We start from the raw sequence: 24099 nt of genomic DNA on the forward strand, positions 1-24099 counted from the left end.
ACATAGCACAAATGAGGTATTTATTTTACAACTTGGTTCGGCTAGTGGTTTTGTTGCAGTAAAATTCTAATGGGTGAGTGATGGAGTGATAGGTGGAGGATATCAAGGAGGAAATCGTGGAGAGGATTGGGGAGAGTTTTGGGGAAAGGAATAAGGAGATTAAGGTGTGAAGGTTGTTGTGCCGAATTTGAAGTCTTGTGGGGAGGGCGTTAGTGTCATTTGAGGACCCTAGTCGCATAAGGGAAATCGGCTATAGGCTTTGGATGCTGATTTTTGGTGTTAGCTAACTATAGGACAATTCTGATTTCTATACCTCGGGTTTTGGCAGCTTTAATTCTTTCTTCTGGGTTTGATGGTATATGGGTGAAACTCCTTCATTTCTCGTTTTTCTTTGGCCATGTATTCAAGTGGTATCTTAACCCTTCTTCTTTAGGGCCGATTGAGCATTGTGCACTTCCTTCTTCTCTTCTTTTTCTCTGAAACCGAATACCCATACTGACTTCTTTTCAAATCATGTTCCGTTTAATGTAGCCGAATCTTCTTTACCTCTTTCTCCCTTTCTTTCAATAGATTTTGGTGGTAAATGTTACTTTATCGATTATGGTTTCTACCCATTCTTCTCCCTTCTTATTACCTTGGGTTTACGTCTGTTAAGGCATCTAGGCTCGGACTAGTGACTGATTGTTTCTTCGTTCTACCGTTTCTATCAGTTGATCTTGGGTAAGTATTTCTTTCTTCTTGACCCCATTCTTGATTCTTTTTGTATCATTTTTCTCTAAAGAAGCCGAATGATTCAGTTTAAGGTTACTGGCTCTTTGAACCTTCTCATATGTTTGGGTTCCCAAATGTTCGTAGGCGTTCAAATCCCCTTTTCGGCATTCAATTGGTAACTGGGGTAAGTGGCCTTATTTTGGCCAAATATCCATTAGCCTTCTGTTTATTCGCTCGGTGCTAATGGATTCTGTTGGTTAACTCTGCTTCAGGGCAGAAAAGGGTGTAGTTGTCATTTGATTAGCATAATAGACAAAACTATAATCACCAAGGGTGCATGGTAAGTGTTGGTTTGAGATGAAATACTTATGAACCCTTTTGATTAGGAAATTGACAAATATGCATTGATGGATTTTAGGTTGATCACACGTGGGATAATCTGCTTCTCGCTAAACAGGTGTGAAATCGTACACCTAATTTCAGTACTGTCAAGACATTGGATAAAGGTGTGTTAATGTGTGTATTCACACCACTATGTTACTATGAATTGGTGAAAGTCGAAAAGTCGAAACTTTGGCATTTGTGGCTTCACGAGCATCCGAACGCTCATGGGGTAAACCGAGCACACAATCATGGACAACAGACAATAGAGGCTGCCACGAGAGTTCTTGTAGGCTTGGACCGTTATGAGTCTCGTTGGGTCGAGATGGGTCGTATGGGCCCCACATAGTTAAAATTTACGGTGAGTGACAAACAATGAAATGGGCTATGGTGATTGCATAGTCGCGACTAAATTTGGGCTAAATGGGCCACACGAGCGTGTGGGCCCACTTGGGCCAAGTAATGGGCCTTGGCAAATTTACACTATTTTGGCCACATTGGTTATCTGAGTCGTTCGAGACCACTATAGACCTTTTTAAGGGTCATTAACTGTATCGAGACCCCAAAGTTTTTAAATAATCGAAATATGCCTGAGGAGAGAAACTACTGTTTTACCCTAAACCGGTGAAATGACCATTATACCCCTAGTGGTAGGTTAATTGATGTGTGTATGGCATTTATCTGACTGGTTTTAAGTATGGCAGACTGCATACACGTAATATTTATGACACGACATATTGTATGGGGATAGGTTCCTGATTTGGAGGAAGTACTGTATTAGTGGCTTTGCCACGTAATTACTGCTCTGGTGGCTTTGCAACGTTTACTGTTATTAGCAGCACTACTGCGTTACTGTTAGCAGCTTCGCTGCAATATTGGTGTGATGGCTGGGTGAGTTGATTTCATCCCCACATGGAGTGTTGGTTGGATTGGGGTGGGTAACATGACTGTACTGTACTGATACTGAATTGGGCTTAAGCCCACACTATTATTATATAGGGCTAAAGCCCAAACTGTACTGATACTGAATAGGGCTCGGACCTAGACTATTACTGCGTGCATTGTTTACTGTTTGACTGATAGGGGATTACACACTGAGTTTTCGTAAACTCACATCCAAGCCTTAGACGATTTAGTGCTGCGAAGGACTCGAAGGTGGCCACACAGTTGCTGATGTTCTACTTTGACCTTATTTATTTAAATTTCATATTGGGTTTTTGGTTATGTAATAAGGCCATTTGTGGTTTTAACTTTTATTTGGGCTTTGATTTCATACCTTAAACTACTAGACTAGGGAAAGATGAGTATTCAAAATAATAATTGTTTTCAAGGAAAATACGCATTTTAAACTTCAAGGTTTTTTTTAAAAAGCTTCTGCGATTTTACTCAATTTAAGGAATCAATAGAGATCAATATGACAATTGTTTAGACAAATTGATATCAATTAGGAACAACTTAATTTGTCGAATATTCTCAAGTAATAAAAACTAAAATGGGTTTTAACTTAATTTCGAATTCTTAACAATAAGTCCTATCTATAAAAAGCTCCTTGATGTGACACTCCAGATTTGGCCATATTGTCTAGGCCGGGTTTAGGGTGTTACATTTAGTGGTATCAAAGTCAGGTTTGCAAAATTCGGCTATGGAATGAGTTTTTAAAAATTTTAGTTTTAAACGTTGTGATTGGAAATGTGGCACACTAAGTCCCTGGCACCAAATCTGTAAGTTTTCTGACACTGTTTACTGTTATAGGCTGAAATGTATTACTGAGGGACTACTATAGGTAGTAGGACTACACTGAAACTCTTTAATTAGAGTAAGTTGAGACTATAGAAGACTGAAGACTGTAGTAAGATTATGTTCTACGGAAACAAACCCCAATTGCAGCTGTTCATAATACGTTGTTAATAATTACGAAAATTATAAACTGATGCATAAGACTTTTAAACAGATAATTCGTAATCGAAATGAGCACAAAAGGTACTCGCAAAACGGGTACACGAGGCCGCGGTAGAGGCCGAGGAAGCGCTAGTGCTGGGTCTTCAGCATCAGGTCACATGCCTACGAGGGAAGCACTAGCCTCACCAGTAACTAAGACATGGTGTCATGACTGAGCAGTTGGGGATGACGTTCTATCCCAAGCAATGCTACGTGTTCTTGAAAGGCTTACTGGAGCGAGTACTGGATCAGTGGGCCGAGGTCAATTTCTGAGCGACTCCGGTCTAATGGAGCGGAAATCTTTAAGAGTGTTTCTGGTGTAGCCCCAAATGTGGCAGAGTATTGGTTGGTGGCTACCGAGCAGATAATAGACGACCTTGACTATACGGTAGAGCAAAAATTAAAAGGAGCAGTGTCTTTACTGTGAGATGAGGCCTACCAATGGTGGCTCACCGTGAGAGAGGGTACACAGGCCGGCTGTTTGACATGGGATTTCTTCAAAACGGCCTTTTCAGGGAAGTATGCGGGCACAAGTTCTGTGGACACCCGAAGGAAGCAATTTCTGAACTTGACTCAGGGGAATAAGATTGTGGCAGAGTATGAGGCAGAGTTTCTGCGGCTGAGTCGGTATGCTCGCGGGATAGTCGCAATTGAGTATGAACATTGTGTGCATTTTGAGGATGGACTCTGGGATGAGTTACGTGTGCTAATATCTCCGCAGAGGGAGCGAGACTTTGCTACCTTGGTTGAGAAAGCAAAAATTGTTGAGGATGTGAAGCACTCTGAGCGCCAAAACTACGAGAAAGATAGGGGCAGAAATAAGAGGGATTTTGGACTCTCGGGTTCTTCTAGAACGCCTATAAATAGAGCCATATTTGATGGGCCAGTCCAAGCAGTTCCTGTCATTACTGTAAGACCGCAGCCTTGCGCTGATTGTGGAAGAGCTCACTAGGGTGAGTGTTGGAAACGAATTGGGGCATGCTTCTAGTGTGGGTCCATGGATCATCAGGTTAAAAATTGTACTCAGAGGCCTGTTCAGATGCAAGCTACAAGTCACGGTCATGTTTAGTCAGGGAGAGGTGGTCAGCAGCCACCTAGAGGCCGTGGACAGCCTAGGGGTGGAAATGTTTGGGATGAGGTCGTAGAGCACCAGGTAGAAGTGTTGATAACATTGAAGCGAGACAGCCAGCCTTGGTCTATGCTGCTCGTTGTCGAGAGGATGGTGACGCCCCTGACGTCGTAACTGGTACGTTCCTGATTTATAATGTACCATACACTACTTTAATTGACAATGGGTCTACACACTCTTTTTTTATGCGTTGTGTCTGGGACGCTGGGTATTCAGTTTGAAAATACTATTAGTCAGATGACTATGTTGAGTCCATTGGGACAATGGTTAGGGTGAATAAGCTATTCAGAGACGTGCCCCTAAAGGCCCAAGGGGTTGTCTTTCTGGTGGATTTGATGGAACTATCGTTTGGAGAATTTGATATTATATTGGGCATGGATTGGCTAGGGAAACGCCGTGCAAAATTTGATTGCACTAGTAAGCATATGGTGTTAAGGTCTACTGAGGCTGAGAAGGTGACTGTGATAGGGGAGCGAAGACATTATCTGTCTAACGTAATTTTAATGTTAAGGGCTGAGAAACTGGTTCACAAGGGTTGCGAGACGTTTTTAGCTTATGTCAGCATTTCTAATTCTAAAGGTCCTTTTGTTGGATATGTCAGAACTGTTAAGGAGTTTCCGGATGTATTTCCTGAAGAGCTTCCTGGGTTGCCTCCAAACTATGAGGTCGAATTCGGTATTGAGCTCCTACCTGGAATAGCTCTGGTGTCCATCGCCCCTTATAAGATAGCACCGAAGGAACTGGTAGAGTTAAAAGCTCAAATTCAAGAGCTACGGGATCGAGGATTCATTCGACCGAGTGTGTCCCCATGGGGAGCACCAGTGTTATTCGTGAAGAAGAAAGATGGATTCATGCACATGTGCATCGATTATCGTCAACTGAATAAATTGACTATCAAGAACAAGTACCTTTTACCGAGGATTGATGATCTGTTTGACCAGCTGCGTGGAGCTTCAGTTTTCTCTAAGATAGATCTTCAATCTGGGTACCATCAAGTAATGGTTAAAGAGGCTAACTTGTATAAGACTGTGTTAAGGACTCGTTATGGTCACTACGAGTTTCTAGTGATGCCATTTGGGTTGACGAATACACCAGCAGCCTTTATGGACCTCATGAATCGGGTGTTCCAACCCTATCTGGACCGGTTTGTAGTTTTCTTTATATATGATATCTTGGTGTATTTGAAAACCGAGGAGGATCATAATACACATCTTCGAGTTGTTTTGCAAATTCTGAGGGAAAAGAAGCTACACGAAAAGTTCAGCTAGTGTGACTTCTGGCTTCGAGAATTGACATTTCTGGGTCATGTGGTGTCTGCCGAGGGGATTACAATGGATCCTCAAAAAATTGAAGCCGTATTGGATTGCAAACCACCAAAGATGATATATTAGATTCGAAGCTTTCTGGGTCTAGCTGGGTATTATAGATGTTTTGTTGAGGGGTTTTCATTGATTGCTGCACCTCTGACTAAGTTACTGCGTAGAAGGGTACCGTCTAATTGGACTGATAAGCAACAAGAGAGTTTTGAGAAACTGAAGAAAGTTCTGATCGAGGCTCTTGTTTTTAATACAACTAGAGTATGGGAAGGAATTCATTGTCTACAGTGATGCGTCGCACATTAGATTGGGTTATGTGTTGATACAAGAAGGTAAAATGGTTGCTTACGCGTTTTGTCAGCTTAAGCCTTACGAGGCAAATTACCCCACTCATGACTTGGAGTTAGCTGCAGTGGTTTTCGCACTGAAGATTTGGAGGCATTACTTATACGGCAAGAAGTTTATTATTTACACAGATCAAAAAAGCCTAAGTACGTCCTTACTTAGAAGGAGTTGAACCTTAGGCAATGCAGGTGGATAGAGTTACTTAAGAATTATGACTGTTCAATTGAATACCACCCTGGTAAGGCTAACATGGTAGCTGACGCATTGAGCCGTAGGGTTGTATCTGATTTAAGAGAAATGTTTGCTCGTCTCAGCCTATTTGATGATGGAAGCTTATTGGCTGAGCTTCAAGTGAGATCGACCTGGACTGATCAAATTAAAGAGAAACAGTTGTTGCATAAGTCATTGGTTCCTCTTTTTCGATTAGTTGAAAATGGAAAGACTATAGATTTTGGGCTGAATAATGAGGGAGTACTATGTTTTCGTGGAAGAGTTTGTATACCGAGGGATACTGATGTGAGGCAACCTATACTGTAGGACGCACATAGTAGTCCATATGCTATGCATCCTGGTGGAAATAAGTTATACCGAGATCTTCGTAAGCTATATTGGTGGCTTGGATTGAAACACGAAGTTACCGAATACGTGAGTAAGTACCTGACTTGCTAGCAAGTTAAAGCTGAGCATCAGTTGCCTTTTGGGTTATTGCAGACAGTTAAGATTCCACTCTGGAAGTGGGAAAGGGCAACCATAGATTTTGTGAGTGGGCTACCCTTGACGCCTACTAGGAAGTATTTGGTGTGGGTTATCGTAGATAGACTGATGAAATCTGCCCATTTTATACCAGTCCGCACTAATTATTCGCTACAAAAGTTGGCCAAGTTGTATGTGGCTAAAATTGTGAGACCGCATGGGGCACAAGTTTCTATCATTTTAGACAGATATCCTAGATCCACATCTCGATTCTGAAAGAAGTTACACGAGGCTCTAGGTACAAGGTTGGACTTCAGTACTGTGTTCCATCTTCAGACAGACGGTCAGTCAGAGAGGGTAATTCAGATACTGGAGGACATGTTAAGGTGATGTGTAATTGATTTTCGAGGCAGGTGGAAGACTACTTGCCATTGGCAGAGTTCGCTTACAACAACAACTATCAGTCCAGTATTCAAATGGCACTGTACGAGGCATTGTATGGTCGTAGGTGTCGTACTCTTACATGTTGGACTGAGCTGGGTGAGCAGCGAGTTCTGGGGCCAGAATTGGTTTCTGATATCAAAGAAAAGGTGAAGCTGATTCGAGGTCATTTAAAGGAAGCATCTGATAGACAGAAGTCTTATGTAGACTAAAGAGATCGAGTACTTTGTAGGGGATTATGTCTTTCTGAAAGACTCACCATGGAAGAAAATTTTGAGATTTGGACGGAAGGGAAAACTTAGCCCTAGGTTTATCAAGCCTTACCGGATTTTGAAACGGGTGGGGCCAGTTGCCTATCAGCTTGAGTTGCCTCCAAATTTAGACAGGATTCATAATGTGTTCCACGTCTCTATACTAAGCGTTACCGCTCTGATCCTACGTATATCGTGCCAGTTGAGAAAATTGAGGTTAAGTCTAACTTGACTTTCAAGGAAGAATCGGTGCAGATATTGGATCGTGACATTAAAGTGCTGAAAAGGAAATCTGTTCCTTTAGTCAAAGTGCTTTGGCGTAATCACGGTTCAGAGGAAGCCACGTGGGAGCCTAAAGGGGCGATGCGACAGCAATACCCTCACTTATTCTGACCAGGTAAATTTCGAGGCCGAAATTTCTTTTAGGGGGTAGAGTTGTAACCCCAAAAATATAGGGTCTGTAATTTTGCATGATTTGGCATAAATTCCATGTTTACTTTAATGGCTAGGTGATTTGGGTGTGTTTGGGAGTGTCTGGGAAGTCTTGGGTTCAAGCTCCGGCTTTTGCAGAATTTTTTATTTTGCTCTTAAAAGAATCTAGATACTGGAACATGGGCTTTATAAATAAATATGGTAGATTTATGTTACAAGTGAGCCTGCGATGTAGTGGTAAGGTGGCGTGTAGAGTAATCTTGAGGGTTGAGGTTCGAGCATTGGCATAGCACAAATGAGGTATTTATTTTGCAGCTTGGTTCAGCCAATGGTTGTGTTGCAGTAAAATTCTGATGGGTGAGTGGTGGAGTGATAGATGGAGGATATTAATGAGGAACTCGTGGAGAGGATTGGGGAGAGTTTTATGGAGAGGAATTAAGAGATTGAGGTGTGGGGGTTGTTGTACCGAATTTGAAGTCTTGTGGGAAGGGAGTTAGTGCCGTTTGAGGACCTTAGTTGCATAAGAGAATTCGGCTATAGGCTTTGGATGCCGATTTTTGGTGTTAGCTAACTATAGGACAATTCCGATTTCTATACCTCGGGTTTTGGCAACTTTAATTCTTTCTTTTGGGTTTGATGGTAAATGGGTGAAACTCCTTTGGCCATGTATTCAAGTGGTATCTTAACTCTTCTTCTTTGGGGCCGATTGAGCATTGTGCACTTTCTTCTTCTCTTCTTTTTCTCTGAAGCCCAATACCCATACTCTCTTCCTCTCAAATCTTGTTCCTTTTAATGTAGCCGAATCTTCTTTACCTCCTTCTCCCTTTCTTTCAATCGATTTTGGTGGTAAGTGTTACTTTATCGGTTATGGTTTCTATCCATTCTTCTCCCTTCTCATTACCTTGGGTTTACGTCTGTTAAGGCATCTAGGCTCGGACAAGTGACTGACTGTTTCTTCGTTCTACCATTTCTATTAGTTGATCTTGGGTAAGTATTTCCTGCTTTTTGACCCCGTTCTTGATTCTTTTTGTATTGTTTTTCTCTAATGAAGCCGAATGATTCAATTTAGGGTTACTGACTCTTTGAACCTTCTCATGTGTTTGGGTTCTCAAATGTTCATAGGCGTTTAAATCCCTCTTTCGGCATTCAATTGGTAACTGGGTAAGTGGGCTTATTTTGGCCGAATATCCATTAGCCTTCTTTTTATTCGCTTGGTGCTAATGGATTCTATTTGTTAACTCTGCTTCTCGGCAGAAAAGGGTGTAGTTGTCATCCGATTAGCATAATAGATAGAACTGTAGTCATCAAGGTTGTGTGGTAAGTGTTGGTTTGTGATGAAATACTTATAAACCCTTTTGATTAGGAAATTGACAAGTATGCATCGATGGATTATAGGTTGATCGCACGTGGGTTAATCTACTTCTCCCTAAACAGGTGTGTAATCGTACACCCAATTTTGTTACTGTCAAGACGTTGGATAAAGGTGTGTATTCACACCACTATGTTATTGTGAATCGGCGAAAGTCGAAAAGCTGAAACTTCGGCATTTGTGGCCTCACGAGCATGTGAACGCTTATGGGGTAAACGAGCCCACAATCATGGGCGACAGACAGTAGAGGCCGCCACGAGCGTTCTTGTGGGCTTGGGCCATTATAGGCCTCGTTAGGCCTAGATGGCCCGTGTGGGCCCAATGGGCTCGTGGGCCCCACACGGATAAAATTTACGGTAAGTGACAAATAATGGTGTAGGCTATGGTGATCGTATAGTCACGACTAAATTTCGGCTAAACGGGCTACACGAGCGTGTGGGCCCAATTGGGCCGAGTAATGGGCCTTGGCAAATTTACAATGTTTTCGCCAAATGGGTTATCTGAGTCATTCGAGATGACTGTAGACCTTTTAAAGGATCGTTAACTGTACCGAGACCCCAAAGTTAGTTAAATGACCAAAATACCCCTGAGGGGAAAAATTACTATTTTACCCCTAACCAATGAAATGACCATTATACCCCTAGTGGTAGGTTAATTGATGTATGGCATTTATATGACTGGTTTTGAATATGGCATACTGCATACACATAATATTTATGACACGAGATGCTGCATGGGGATCGGTTCCTGATTTGGAGGAAGTATTATATTAGTGGCTTTGCCACATAATTACTGCTCTGGTGGCTTTGCCACGTTTACTGTTATTAGAAGCATTGTTGCGTTACTGTTAACAGCTTCGCTGCGATATTGGTGTGATGGCTGGGTGGGTTGATTTGATCCCACATGGTGTGTTGGTTGGTACGGGTGGTGTATTGGTTGGATTGGAGTGGGTTACATGACTGCACTGTACTGATACTGAATCGGGCTTAGGCCCACACTGTTACTTTATAGGGCTAAGGCCCAGACTATATTGATACTGAATAAGGCCCGTGCCCAGACTATTACTGCGTGCATTGTTTACTGTTTGACTGATAGGGGATTACACACTAAGTTTTCGTAAAGTCACCCTCTCTTTTCAACTATGCAGGTAATCCCCAGCCTTAAACGATTTGGTGCTGCGAGGGACTCGGAGGTGGCCACACAGTTGCTGATGTTCTATTTTGACCTTATTTATTTAAATTTCATATTGGGTATTTGGTTATATAATAAGGCCATTTGTGGTTTTAACTTTTATTTGGGCTTTGATTTCTTACCTTAAACTCCTAGACTAGGAAAAGATGAGTTTTCAAAATAATAATTATTTTCAAGGAAAATACGTATTTTAAACTTCAAGGTTTTTTTTAAAAAGCTTCCGCGATTTTACTCAGTTTAAGGAATCATTAGAGATAAATATGGCAATTGCTTTGACAAATTGATTTCAATTAAGAACAACTTAATTTGCCGAATATTCTCAAGCAATAAAAACTAAAAGGGGTTTTAACTTAATTTTAAATTCTTAACGATAAGTCCTATCTCCGAAAAGCTCCTTGATGTGACACGCCAGATTCAGCCATAACGTCTAGGCTGAGTTTGGGGTGTTACATATCCAGTAATGCCTCGTAACCCTATTCTGGTGACGGATACGGGTTAAGGGTGTTACACAACCTAACTAGCATAGTACTTCAGACGAACAAGTCGTACTATTCCTTTGGTGTTAACTTCTGCCATAATTCCCTTGTCACTTAACAAAATATTTATCACAAATAACAGAATAATCTGAAATAGTACATTCACTTACCTATACGATGATTACTATGCGTCCATACTCATGCACGAAAAGAAACAAATAGGCAGATTACACTTCACCAAACAAATTATTTTACTAGAATACACCTAAATCTCAGACTCGCTAGACTTGGGATGTGACACTAATAATTGACACTTTAAAATCATTCACTATCATGCCAAATTTAAGTAAACACAATTAACCTATATACATGATCCCAACCAATCACTTCTATTTTTACAAGTTCAAGCACACTTTTGACAAGAAAAATTAAAATTAAAATTAAAATAGACATAAAACGTAAATTTCCTGAGAGTATAAAGTATAAAATTTCTATGTTACCTCCCACACTTTAGGTAGCACATTGTCTCTAATATGCAACCCATAAGTATACAAGGAACAAAGTTACCCGATTTATCATGATATTGTTGTAACCTTATGGTGGGTTCCTCATTCCTTGTTCGTTAAAACTTTTAATTCTAGTGCTTTCCTTATTTTGGGTCCTTACATAGAAAATTCATAACATAATATTTATAGTATTAGTCTACTCCTAATCTGAAACAAAAAAAATATATCCAAGTTAAATATTTTACAACCACAAAAATTAGAAATGGTCCATAATCATCAAAATGTGGCAGTTGCCTCTACTCCATTGGAGCTTTTGCTTTTCCCGAGACATGGCCTCGAGAGGAGCCTCCACCCGACAAATGTGCTTGTTAGGTTAGGCTACGAACGACTAGCCCTTTCTCCAGATCATTGCGGCTGAAATGCCTCCTCATAGTCATTGTCATCCTCCTTTTGATAGTCTTGCTCCATGTCCTCATCTTCCTCATCATCATCACTCACATTCTTCTTCACTTCCTTGCTCCTTGGATCAGTGATGGTATTGCATTGGCTCGTATTTATTTGGTGGCAAATTTGGTATATGCATACCATTTTGCCTTGCGATTTCCTATTCAATCGGGCCTATCTCTTACATCCATCTTATCAGCTAGTCTATTTTCGAGATGTTATTTCTCGTAGTTCCTTCCCAAGCTGTTAATGTATTTTTCCTTTTCAGAGATGTCGAGACATTCATCTTCTATTTTCTATGCCGGTTTCAATCTTCTATTTGTTTTCGTTGGAGCTTGACGTATTGGGTGTATATTGAGTCTTCTATCAAGCTCTTTGATAGCCTCATGAATTGTTCATTTGCTATCATTAGAACCCTAGCCTTTGTCACATCTCGAAAGCCAAGTTAATAGAATTGGGTATTAGGTTGTGGGCTTGAGAAAAAAATTAGGTTTAATTTAATAGAAATTAAAATAGGCTCAAATAATTAATTAAATAATAATGGTAATAATAAAATATTAAAATAATTATTGGGTCTAAAATTAGGTTGTGAAAATTAGGATTAGGTGGTCGGATATTAAATAACTTAAAACGGGTTTGAAAATAATTGAGAACAATATGTTTTACTTAAACAAAAGACTGATTTGAAAAACAAGGGAAAATAGGAAGTCTTTAAAATGCAGTTTTCGCTTAATTTAAAAAAATGTTCATTTTCCTTCCTTCTTTAAGAACTCGACGTCCCTTCCTCCCTTTTAGCTTCACATTCAAAATTTTCCCAAAGTTCAAATCTGATATATTCTCTCAAAATTAATTCGTCCTTAGTGATTTTTGGCTATCTAAACACCTAAGAACCTTCAAATTTTCAAGACCAATCATTAAAACATCACCAAATTTATCATTATCTTCTCATGTTCAACTTCGAATTAGCTCCACAATTTGTTTTCTTCAAATTGAGGTAATGTCTTGATTTATTATGATTAGATTAAGTTGCTATTTTTCTAATTCAGAATTTAATCGACTGTGTTGAGAGTTTTTAAGATTTAAAGATTTTTAACCAAAGTTTGGTTCAACAATGGTGAAATCTGAAATAATAAGTAAACCTACTATTTTTATTGATTTCTAATTTATTTTTAACTAAATAGAATGTGTAACAGCCTGTTTTTCAATGGTGTCGAAAATAGTGGTTTCAGGGCTACCAAATTAGACAAGTTCCTAAATATTATTATTTAATATTTATAAGTCAAGTATGGTTTTAAAACGTTTTTGATTTAATAATTTATGTTATATAAGCTAGTTATAAAGTTCAAGTGGTACGACCCTAAGGTCAAGTGGTTTTAGAAAGTGAGGTATCGGGACCTCATTTCTATGAACTGAACCATAAATATTTTTATAAATATTTACACAGAGTGTCATTAAGGTGTATTAAATTTTCGTTGAAAAATTTTTTCAATAGTTGATTAATTAAAAAGGACTAAATCATAAAAGTTGAAAAAAGTCAATCGCTATTAGTTTAAAGGTGTTAAATTGATTAAAGAATTATAATTGAATGGCCTTAATAGGTAAATTACCCATTCTTCAGTTGGTGGGCCGTTAAAGCTTCATTTTCTTTTAATTTTATGTGTTTTATATGTTATTATATTATTACTAAATGATAAAAATAAAATAAAGGTTAATAAAATAAGAAAACATAATATTTTGTTAATAAAATAAGTAAACATAATAGTTTTCTTCCCTAATTGGTTTTGTTAATCACTGAACCACCATGGGAGAGTTTCGAGTTCGGCCAACCATGTTTTCTTGCATGTAAGTCCTTAAACTACACGTTTCTAGTAATTTTGATGTTTCTGAGAACGTTGCACCTAGGTCTAGCTAGCTCGTATCTTCGATTTTGAAATTGTTAAAGATTTTTAATGTTTCCATAGATGAATCTTGTGATTTTTTATGTTAAATGATGAATTTGAAATGTTGATTGATAATTAAAAATATTTTGTTAAGTGATTTTTGATGAATTTATCAATTAGGGATTTCATGAGAAATTAATACAAATGTGGGCTGTTTTGGGTGCCATGAACATTCGGCTAAGCTTAAATTTGGAAAAAAAATGGTTAATTTGCATGTTTTAGGCTCAGAGACTAAATTGAATAAAAGTAAAACTTTAGGGGTAATTTTGTAAATTTCAAAATGACTAAAATGCATAAAATATATTGTTTTATTGTCTAAATTAATAAATTGAATTTATTAATTTAGATCAAGATCAAATGAAAAATCGAGGAGAATAATAAATTACCAAAATGCCCCTATACTTTGTCATTTTTGTAATTTAGCCAGGTAAGTTCGAACTATAAACACTTATGTAACAGCCTAATTTTCAGTGGTGTCAGAAACAGTGATTCGAGATCACTAAATCCGACAAGTGAGCTTTAAGATTAAATAAAATAAATACATATGAGTCAAGTGTGATTATAGAAAAAAATTTGGATTAGTGAATTTTATGATTTAAAAAGAAATTAAGGCTCTGTTTGTTTGCAAGTAAAATATTTTTCAGAAAATGATTTCTGGAAAATGATTTACTTTTCTGGAAATGATTTACTTTTCTAGTGTTTGGATGAATCTGTGTAAAATATTTTCTGTTGTTTGGCAGATTTCTTGAAAATATTTTCCGGAAAATCTGTTTTTACATATATTAATAAATGTATATTAATAAATTTATATTTTAAATTATTTTTACATATATTGAAATAATTCATTTATAAATAAATAAATCAAATTCAATATATAATAATACTCCATTATTAAGCTAGAATATTAACCGTTTTAAATTGAAAACAACCAAAGTCAAATAAATTATTTGTAATTGTGTTATAAAAAAATAAAAACAAGGATTGAATAATTATAAATTAGCTTCCAAACCACAATTAATACTAGAAATTAATAATATTATCCAAATACATAATTAGTTGTACACCACATAATAACAACAACATTGTCCAAGTGCATAACTAATATTACACCACATTAAAAGTATTAATATCTTCAACCTTGAGAAAATTTTTGAAGCCAAATTTTTCTATGCTTCTTACTTTTAACTAAAAAAGCTTTGGCCTCGGATTCATGACTCACTAGATAATCAAATACAGAACACAGAAAGTCATCAACAAATCATTCTACCTCCATCGACATCACTTCTTCGTAAAGATGTGGTGTCTTATACGCAGTAAATTGTTCCAAAGCATTAGCAATTTTGCCAAGTTGTTCACCCACAAATTTAATTTGTTCATCAACAACACTTTCTTGAGCATTTTTTCTTTTACGTTTGGATGTGCCAGATGAAGATACTTTTGTTCTTACCTCTTCAATCTCTTCATTGTCGTGTTCTATAGGCACTGAATCTTAGTTATCATCAACCAAATCTATGTCAGCAAATGTTCTGGCAAAACTCCCTATTGCCATATCTTTGCCAACAACCAAAGCCATTCTATCATAATGATCAATGCTTTTATTCAAAAATGGTTCATACTTCTTATGTGCCTGTTAGATATTATACACAATTAGAATAACAAGTAAAAAACAATTGACATATACTTAACATATATATACATATATTACCATCACTGTTGCATCATATGTCGCTCTATCACATGTGATCATTTTCATGTTATCATTCCATCCAAAATCACTTTCACCTCGACTTTTACATATAATCTGTCACTAGTTTTTTACAGTCCTCAAATGATTTTCCACATGCTTCGCATCTCATTGGACTTAAAATCTTTCTGAAATAGCTTCGGCAACTCGATTAATAGAAACTACTTTGAAAGAGTTAGAAGGCTTATTTCCTTTCTGGGCCTCCCTGCTAGAATTTCAAGAAAAAGATGTTCCATCGATTTTGTCCACCTGAATTGCTTGGAGGTCCCTTACCCATTCTACAATAATAATTGTCATTGTTAATCATTTCAATATCCAACAAGCTTAAAACATAATAAATTCAATATGTAACAAATTCAAGACATAATAATTTCAAAATCCAACAAACTAAATTTTCAATATCATTATCCAAGCAACATTAAAAAAACAATTTTAATAGTAAAACATACATAACATAGAAACAAAAACCCTAAGCCCTAAAACTACCTAATATTTCTAGCCATATAATTAGTCCACATAGTTTGTGCAATTTTGTCTCTCTTAACAGACCATTCTCTTGCTTCTTCTCTTTCTTCTCACTCCATAAGAGTTGGTACTATCAAATCAGACTCAAGCTCCTCGTATAATCCTTGATTAAGTAAATCACTAGGATCAACTCCCATTATATGATTATGATTGATACAACAAGCCAAAACTATATCTACTTTGAGTTTGAAAATTCCAAAATGGTTCAGCATCTAATACACGAAACTGTTTCTTCAAAATCCCAAAAACACGTTCAATAGTGATTCGCAATGATGAATGACGAAGATTAAAGAGTTCTTTTGCATTTTCAGACCCCTGAGCACTAAACTCTTTTAAATGGTATCGGACACCATGATATGGGGTAATATATCCATTTCGGATGCCATATCCAGCATCAGCAAGATAATATTTACCTACAATTTGACAAAACATAATTATTACTAATAAATTATGAGCTTACTAGAACTATTTGGTATTTAATGTTTTATAATTCTTACCTTCCGGAACTATTTTGTGTCGTCCCCCCTTTACGGCTACGAAATCTTCCTTGAATGCTAAGTGGAACAGATGCACAAAAATGAGTTCCATCTAATGCCCTAATACAATCTTTCAATTAAGGATAAAACCTTGGATTGCTTCTAATTTCACTAGGAGTTGACTCATCAGGTAATCTAATAACTAGCTTATACAATTCCAAAATAGCTCTCAATACAACCCTAAAGTAATGGTGAATTGTCTCAGTTGATCTATAATATCTAGATCCAATCACTCGAAACCTTATATTATGACCAATTATATGTAAAAATATTACTTGCTCCCTAATATTCACCGATTTAGTTTACTGTAACAAATTACTCCTACTAAAAATATCACACAAATTAAAAAAAAACAATCGGTCTCATCTTTATCACATCAATACAGTGCTGGTCACCACTATATAAAATACTATTAATATAATTTTCTCTTTCATAATCTTGATTCACACGAGGGTGAGAAGCAATTTCCTTCCTAGTTTTTAATTTTTTAATCCAAAGAGCCCCAAAAGCTAAAACTAAAGCCAAGACTCTGACAATTGCATTTTGATCCTGATTATGATCCATCTACACAAAATAATGCCACACAAATATTTGATTACTACAAAAAAGATGCAAGCTTTCCGTAAGATCACATATATGAATAAAGTTACCATGACTAAAGTGCATACATACATATATGAAAACAACTTGAAAATTTGCTCAAAATATGAAAATGTTTGAATAAAATTATAAATCAAAAAATGAGTTTGAACTTACAAATAAAACCCATTTTAAAAATATTCGAGCTTTGGATAAAAAAATTTTAGTCTGAACCCTATTTAAATATTTTAACCTAAAATTTTAACCATATCTCTTTTCCCCTACCCGATCTCACATTGCCACTCCCAACACCTAATCCCCCTTCCCAATCTATTTTAAATTGAAAATCTAAAATTTTATGGACAAGAAATTTTATGGACAAAATTGGAATTTGAAAATAAAAAACTATTACAACCATGGCTGGATAGCCTATTTAGTAAGGGGGTCCATGAAAAGAGAGCCATTCCACATAGGCTGTGATAAAAGATTATAACAAACCAAACAAATGTCTCTAGTAGGCTAAAACATCCAACCAAATCTAACATAAGTGCTGCAACATATCGAGTAACATTAGAAGTAACACTGGCTTGTGTGCTATTTTTATTGACAATTTTTACTTTGTTATAATTTCTATGTTGTAATTTTTAAGTGGGATTTATACTTATTTGGGATAAAAATTAAGTTGTATTATGAATAAGTGACTTTATTTTAAGGAATAAATTTTACCAATTTACGATGATAAAATTTAATAAGATTTAACTAATCATGGACTGCTTTAAAAGTATAGCAATTCTCTAAAGGAGTATACAATTGAGAACATCAAATCTACTAAAAGAGTATATTTTTTGTCTCATGCATTTGGAGTTCTAATTTACTCTTTAGAATAAGACCTTTTACATCCTTCAGGGGAGGTTCTATGAATGCAATAAGAGCTTGCAAGTATCCAAATAAATGTGTAAAACATAAAGATTGTAGTAGTAATCTAAAGGGTCCTAGATTGATTCCTAATACCACTTCAGTTAAGGGTTTTAAGTATAGTATAGACAATATTTTATAATTAATATATAATAGAAGTATAAATAAAATACACTCTAATCAATAAAAACCCTTTAAACTCCTAAAAGATATATTTTAGTAGAGAGAAATAAAGCATTTTTTTTCAATTATTACAAAAAAAAATAATGAGTTTAATCACAGTAGTTCCTCTCTTATGGTTGACTATGCAAGTGTCCTGCACTAATCTTCATTTTTTCTTTTTTTTTCATGTAAAACTCTTATTTTCTTCGGGCCTAAATAATCCTCTCATGGCTGGCCACTTCTTACATCAAAGGAACCTGGATATTTGGAAAGGATGTGAGTTGTTTGAATGTCCAAATCTTCATGGGAAGCTTCCTTTTAATTGTTCATAAATGACTTGCGAAATCAAACAAATAAATTAGTCCAAACTTAAAGAAGAAGACCAACGTGGACGAAACCTTAGATGTTTAGTACGATTTAGTAAGTCGTTTGATTTAATTATTTTTAAGAAATATTTTGAAGTTTTTTATTTTAATATTTTGAAGTTTTTTATTTTAATTCCCCTTCACAACAGTTATCAAAGCTGTAGAAAAACAAAGCAATCACCAGGTACAAAATGACCCATCCTAAGAACAGAATCCAAAACACAGATAGATCACAGCAAAGAAAACCTCAAAATCCCAAATTACACCTACCTGTTGAACCAACCTCAAACCAAACAAAAGCCTGCACAAGACACCCCATAAAAAAACCACAAAACTGCCTACAAAAACACCTACAATCACACAACATCACACCAAAAATAACCACCATGCCTTAAACATGCCCTGCCTTTTCAGACCAGCATTCGCCAGCGCAAATGCTGTCTTATTCAATTTTACTACTATTAGTTTAGTTATCATCCTTAAAATTGTATTAATTCTTAAGGTCTTAAATTCGATGCTTGTGGATTCTGATTGTTTAAGATGTGTGGGTTTATATTTAATGAGTTTGGATTGATTAAATTTTTTTTCTTGATTCATTGTTTTGTAATCTTTACTAGCTTAGACTATATGAGTCCCTCCATTTGAGGCATACTCTTTTTGGTTATCATTATATTGTATGATTGATGTACTTTTAAGCACTGCATACAATTTCCATTTGTTTCTATCCTATGTGCCTTTTGAATTTACAGTTCTGACTTCTGAGTACGTTGCTATTGTTATGCATGGTTTGTTCGAACTGCCATACCTAGAGAGTCAACACTCTCACGGTCTAGCACTAATATTTTGCTTCAGGGCAATGTCTTGAGCATAAGTTACTTTGTTTATAATTATGTTACATTATAGACATCTAAAGCATGGTATCCATTATGGATCATTTAACGAACACGAAGAACAGAGGTCTTTGATTTTCTTTTTGTGTGGCTCACTAATCAGTTACAAGCTAATAACTTGGATTAGGTGTTTTTCAATGGATCACATATCAGATGAAATGGGGAAACTTTCATATTCCTCTCTTATAGTACTTTATGTTTTATACACATGCTGTCTAATAAGAATTCATGTACTAGAATGGACTATAGAACGAGGTCAATGAACTGTAGAATACCATCAAGGTGTAGCCATCTAAGTACCAAAAACTAGAGCTTGTAACATCCAAAATGTTAGCAGACTGTAATAAGCAATTAAAAGTCATCATGATTTTTTTTTTCGCTAAATCAAAGAACAGCAGCTATCAAAGCTGTAGCAATGCAAAACAAACAGCAGGAACAAACAGTCCCAACCTAAGATAGATTGTAGATTCATTTTCAATATAATGGTTTCGATTTCAACTCTAATGACTCAGTTTCTGGTTGCATTAACCATAGATGCAGTTACAACTTCCATCCAACCAGATTACTTTGACTTATCTACGATCAACACAATAGAAAGCAACAAAAATTGAACAAAATAACAAGCACAAAATTCAGATAAAACCCCAAATTCAGCACAAAGAACAAAAGGGTATTAAACAGTATCTAGGGAATTGCCAAAATTACCTTTTAAAAAGTGGAGGATATTCAACAGTATTTACAGAATTGCCAAAATTACCTGTTAAAAAGTGGACTAGTAAAGAACAAGAAGAAAAAAAAGATGAAGAACAGAAGAGAAAATTTGTTTCGACACAGCAGCCTTGAGTAGAGAAGCTATGCGACAGACACTAAGGAAAAATGGAAATAAAAGATGAAGAGTAGAAGAAGTAAAAGAAGGAAAGTTACCTGGATGGAGAAGAAGGAAGATGAAAAATGGCTAGGAAAAATTGGTGAGAGTTGGAAAATGTCACAGAGCGAAACGAAACAGCAGCCCTAAGAAGAGAAGATATGCGAAAAGCTAAGGAAAAAAGGAAAAGATGAAGAATAGAAGAAATAGAAGGATGAAAGTACCTGGATGAGAAGAAGGAAGATGAAGAACGAGGTAAGGGAAAGATTGGTGAGAGTTGGAAAATGTCTTACAGAAAAAAAAATCTGTAAGACATTTTTCCTAAAAGCATAACATTTTACCCATTTTTTTGAAAATATTTTACATAGGGAAAATGTTTTCCATCAAACAAACATTGTAAAACCAGGAAAACATTTTCCGAAAAATATTTTCCTGGCAAACAAACACACTCTAATAAGTAAATTGGGTCTAAAACGAGGTTTGGAGACCTCAAACTCATAAACTGAGTCATAAATACTTTTAGAAACATTTATAATGTCATTGAGTTATTATTAAAGTTTCGTTAGAAAACTTTAATGTTTGGATAGTCAATTAGTTAAAAAGGACTAAATTGAAAAAGGTGTAAAATTTGTTAAATAGTGATTAAAAAGCTTAAGTGACTAATAAGGAGGGTTTTAACAGGCAATTAGACCTAAATTATATGGACTGGATGGTTTGGGCAAATGAATCAGCAAGAAAATAAGGAGAAATAAGGGCAAAATTAGAAATTTTGCAAATTAAACATATAAAACAAAGACTAAATTAAAAAAGATAGAGATTTCTTCATAATTCATCAGCAAAAATGCCATAGGATGTCTGAAACAAGCTATCTTCTCATATTTTTATATCATGTGAGTTTAATTCTTGCTTTTTTCTTTGAAATTTTTAAGTTTTGTGACTTTTACAACTAGGTCCAACTATTGAATTCATTAGTTTTTGATTCCATGGGTGATATTGAAAATTAACATGAATTAGAGATGAAAGTTTATGAGGAATTATCATAGAATTGAAGCTTTAATTTCATGGTATGATGATTTTATTAAGTGATTTTAGTAGAAATTGATTTTTTTACCTAATTGTGAAAAAGTTAGGAATTAAGGTTTGATGCTGAAATTATGATTTCAAAATGTTGTGAAGTAGCTTAAGATGATAGAATAAAGTGTTAATTAAGGAAACTTTTAGCTCAATTGAGGGGTTAATCGAGTAAGGACCAAATTATAAAAATTGTAAAGTTTGGGGTAAATGTGTAATTTTGAAAATTAAAGGGCATAAAGCATGAATTGAATTTGAATTTAAATAGATGCTAATGAGTAAATAATTTTATATTTTAGATCAATAATCTGAAGATAAATGAGGAAAAAAAAGTTTCTGATTAGTCCCTAAAATAGTACAACTTTTACAAATTGGCTTAGGTAAGTTCATATGGCTGAACTTGTATAATTATTTTTTAATTTGAGAATGATGTAATGTGTTATTTCATATATTCGCTATTGAATTATTAATATTGGGAAATAATTTAAAAAATTGAGTTAAAAGTTTAGTTGAGAAAGACACATGATTGAGTATGTTCATGTTGTGACAAGTGATGAATTGACGGATAAGACCATGGTTGATCCATGGAAAAATGTGAAACATAGGTATGGAATTTCTCATACCGAATGGTGACATGTAGGTATGGCATTTCCCATACCGAGTGGTGAAACGTAGGTATGGTATTTTCCATACTGAATTGTGAAATGTAGGTATGGTATTTTAATGAGGAAAACCATACTGAGTTGTGAATTGTGGCACTAAGTAACCGGCGTACTCAAATCCGTAAGATATCCTTTAATTTGACAAGTGTTGGTAAGTGATAGTTGAAGTAAAGTACTAGAATATGTTTGGATATTTGATGCTGAGTTCAATTGTATGGACTCATCAATTGAGATTGTATTTGGCAGGAATTAATTGTGTAATATTGTTTATTGAATTGTTTGTGAATTTTTGGTAAGGTTGTTATTAAGAGCCTATGAACTTACTAAGCTTTCATAAGCCTACTTTGTGTGTCAATTGCTTCTGTAGATTTATGTGATATTAGTGGATCGGATCAACACATCGGGAAGCACTATCCAGAGTTCCACTGGTAGATTTTGAATACAACTTTTGATTTAGATGGCATGTATAGGACAAAGTTGAAAGATGTAGCTTTGAAACATTAATATCTATATGCTTGAATATCTATGTTTTGATGTTGGATTTGGTAAGGTAATGAATGAAGTTATTTTTGGTAAACTTAGGTTAAGAAGTATTATGTTAAAATGGTTAATGAAAACTTGATTTTTTAGTTGAATTGGTTGCTTGGCTGAGCATATTTGTGTACTTGAATATTAAATGCAGTTAGGTCGTAAAAAGGGTAAGAAATGTGGCCTTAAAATGGCTAAATTTGTAGGAGAGGTTGATGCAGAATGAGAGGGTGACAGAACAGAATTAGAAAAGTGGGAAGTTCTTTTGTTGAATCACTCGCTTCGTTTGGTTCTGCGTCTTTGCCCGGGGAAGGTTAATCGGGAGAGGGAGATGTAGTAGATGGTGGAGCTGGCCAAGCACTAGAGATTGAGAGCTTGGTTCATTCGAGGAGCGCAATGGAAAGTCAGCCTTTGAGGGTTCATGTTTGAATTAGGGATGTGGTAAGGAAGCGTAGCAGTTCAATTTCAAAGGTTCGCATCGAAACTAAAGGGAAGGCTGAATGGAGGAGAAATGAAAGTAAAAGAATGGCACTTGCTCTATTCTTGTTAGCTTGCTTGTAAAGGGGCCTGTACAGACTGTTGCAAGACTCTTTCGCCAATCCTACTGGTCCGCTGTGGTTATTGCAGTTATGGCTTCATGCTTACTTCCCCTCGGTCAATTGTTTACAAATAGAATAAGGAAGAAGTATCGAATGCTGCTATTGAATACGCTGTTGTGATTCTTTCCCTCAGAGATAGTCAAATCCCTTTTTTTTTCAAAAAGAGTAATCTTGATTGGATTCTTCCATGGGGTATGGAGGTTGCATAGCGGGACTCCCAACTGATTGAATAGGTGATTTCCGATCTAAAATGGTCGAGGAGTAGGCCTTGGCAACAGCAACCTTTTCTCCTGTCTTTCTTTCCGTTTTTGTCTTCCACATGCTTACTCGATGGGATCCTCTTCCCTTCTCTTTTCTAAAAAAGATGCCTGATTGGTCCGCAATCAGTTACTGATGCTTTGTTGAATGAATAAGAAGCTTTTTTCAAGATTATTTGTTCCTTCCGGCTCACTCCTCACTGAAACCAGAAGGCACACTACCGGGAAAGTAAGATAGCTTCTCCTCTGATTATAAATCATGGGTATGTGATCTGATTGTGTGTCTCCTGCATCTTGAATTTTAGCTTTGAATTGACACACAGGCAGAGACATGATCGCGTGCATCAGCCATGTGGAGGACACAGTCTTAGGATATGGGCATGTGCCCAGGTCATGTGAAGTCTGCATCTTAAATGCGAAAATTAAATTCACCACACAACCTAGCACACAGGCGTGTGTCTCGGTCGTGTGCCCTTAATTTAGCAATGATGTCATAAATAGAGAACTCCATGGGCAAGGGACACAGGCGTGTCCCAAGCCACAAGGATGTGTGAAATCCACACGGCCCAACCACACGGGTGTGTGGTTCTCCAAAAGAAATTTTTTTTTAAAAGTGTTGAAAAAGTTCTGGAAGTTCCCAGTTTAGTTCTGATTTATTTCCGATGTATGTTTTGGGCCTCGTAGGCTCGTATAAGGGATGTGATGCATATGTTTGTATGATTTTAATTTGAATGAAATTTTATGACCTGGTTTTGTATGTTTATTTATGATTAAATTTAGTAACGCCTCGAACCCTGTTCCGGCGTCGAATACAGGTAAGGGGTGTTACAACTTAAAT

The 24099-nt window shown here is 36.2% G+C and overlaps 1 long non-coding RNA gene across 2 annotated transcripts; it reads right to left on the reverse strand.

Annotated features, from left to right (window-relative positions):
- Positions 1–14549: 14549 nt before the first annotated feature.
- On the reverse strand, positions 14550–20537 carry LOC107951062 (uncharacterized). 2 transcript variants are annotated; one of them, XR_001698303.2, is made up of 5 exons: positions 20369–20529; positions 20204–20290; positions 19985–20036; positions 15269–15585; positions 14550–15190 (listed from the first exon to the last, which is right to left on the reverse strand). It is a non-coding gene; the product is annotated as an uncharacterized lncRNA (long non-coding RNA). The 2 variants fall into 2 exon arrangements; XR_005928490.1 differs by lacking the exon at positions 14550–15190 and having other exon boundaries at positions 15224–15585; positions 20369–20537.
- Between the last annotated feature and the right edge of the window lie 3562 nt (positions 20538–24099).

The sequence above is a fragment of the Gossypium hirsutum genome, chromosome A06 (assembly GCF_007990345.1).
Source record: "Gossypium hirsutum isolate 1008001.06 chromosome A06, Gossypium_hirsutum_v2.1, whole genome shotgun sequence".
NCBI lineage: Eukaryota > Viridiplantae > Streptophyta > Magnoliopsida > Malvales > Malvaceae > Gossypium > Gossypium hirsutum.